Source organism: Poecilia latipinna, unplaced genomic scaffold, assembly GCF_001443285.1.
Source record: "Poecilia latipinna isolate Pla-1442-1.1 unplaced genomic scaffold, P_latipinna-1.0 Scaffold3685, whole genome shotgun sequence".
Classification (NCBI taxonomy): domain Eukaryota; kingdom Metazoa; phylum Chordata; class Actinopteri; order Cyprinodontiformes; family Poeciliidae; genus Poecilia; species Poecilia latipinna.
In genome coordinates this window covers 6453-8205 of record NW_015116301.1, presented here as the reverse complement: position 1 = coordinate 8205, position 1753 = coordinate 6453, and the positions used below count along the sequence as shown (strand labels likewise).

General features: G+C 35.0%; 1 protein-coding gene across 2 annotated transcripts in view; it reads right to left on the bottom strand.

Annotated features, from left to right (window-relative positions):
• LOC106941461 (phosphatidylinositol 3-kinase regulatory subunit gamma-like) overlaps nucleotides 1-472 on the bottom strand; it is a 15421-nt gene extending 14949 nt beyond the window's left edge. Inside the window, exon 1 of one of the 2 annotated variants that reach the window (XM_015024502.1) lies at nucleotides 383-472. The gene's annotated coding sequence lies outside the window, so the exon portion shown is untranslated. The remainder of the gene's footprint in view (nucleotides 1-382) is intronic. The other variant, XM_015024503.1, reaches the window with a different exon arrangement.
• Between the last annotated feature and the right edge of the window lie 1281 nt (nucleotides 473-1753).

The window sequence follows — 1753 nt, the reverse complement described above, 5'->3', positions numbered from 1 at the left end:
TAGAATCAGTTTAAAAGCTAAATATGATTTTTTTTTTTGTCATAGTACCCCCAAGAATTTAAAACTACTTTCACCCCTGGTTATGACTAACTACTGGTAAACATGAGACAGAATATTAGAGCTTCAGTGACATCTTCATTAAATCCCTATGACCCGGTCACCAGGTCACGTCTGCTCCTGTACGGGGAACAATATTAACATTACTGTTGGAACTTAGCATCTTTGTTGCTATATTCAGAAAAGTTTCAAAATCAGTATTGGCAGCTAAAGCTTTTTAAAGATCAGCCAGAAAACTGCGATCAGTGCACCCCCGAATCCAAAAATGAGATTTGAGTAAGTATGTATTTAATTATATATATTCCAATCCAATCACTGTACTCACCAGTGCTCAGGGTATATACTGTGCTGTCTGATGTACTTGCTGTTCTGTACAATATTTTGCTGTCCAGACCTAAGAAGAATAGAAAGCACACATCAGTAAAAGTTCAAAGAAAGAAGCAGAGAAATAAGCTCAAGAAGAAGAGAAACTGATGGCTTGAATTGGAATAGTTTAAAATATTATCTTCTAAAAAAAGATGGATCCAGGACATGTGGTTTTCCTTTGGTGGTTATGTAGCAGCATACACAGTAGGGCTTCAACAGAGAAACAGGTCATTTGACAATGTTAATAGATTAGAAAGTATTTCTGACCGACTAGCTTGAAAAAAAATGGGTTTAGACAGTTTGCATCTAGCAGGCAGTTCCTGGAGACACGTCTGTCTGTCAGGTAGGAGTGAAAAGCACACAGCGTGTGTGGAAGAGGCAGTTCTACAGCACAGCTCTAGTATTTCTGTTTTCCATTCAGAGACAGTTTTTCTGTCATCCTTTTACTGAATGTCAATAATTCCACTTTACCACTGTTGGAGTGAGCAATAGGGAACATGGGATAACAAAATTATCTGCACAAAGCCGTAGTAAAATGCCTTTTTAACTAGAGTGTACTGATTAAACATTAGCTGAATTTATAGAAAGAAATCACAGTAAGAAGCTTGTGGCTTTAGTTCTGTTAGAGCTGCAATATTATTTCAGTGATTCTTGAGGGACACAATGGGTCCTATGGATAAAGCACAAAATTTGAATAAAATATACACAAAATATATTTTTTTCAAATATCTAACTCAACTAACCTGGGTCATGTGAGCACAACAATGTATATTTTCCAGGTGTTTGCTGAATATTTTTTTATTTTAAACATTGTAGTAGGTGGATGGTGTCTGTAAAAGCCCTTGTCCAGGAGCAGAACTCAATACATTGTAATAGTTTAAAATAATTAAAGAAATACTAAAATTATATATTGTGACAATTAAGTATAAATAGTCATATAAATGATTATAGAGGTATCAATAAATTGAATTAAAAATCATTTTTATATATTTTCCAACTCCACTGAAATTTGTCCCTAGTTTTTGTCAACACCGTCAGACATAAACAGAATGTAAAAAAAATCAGGCATTATTGGGGGGCACCAGAACTTCTGAGGACCCCATGACCTCTTCCTTTCTCTTCCTTTGCTAAGAGGCTACGCAGTTCTGGTTAGCATATGCTATTCTTTAGTTTTTTTCTTCCGTTTTATTCCTAAGTTGTTCATCACAACCATAATGCGTCAACTCCATAACTGACAATTTACAAAACTTTGATGAAATTTTGTGAAATAAAAGCTTAATTTTGGTTTACTGTAAAGATTTCATGGACCTGATGAGCTACAATATGGCCT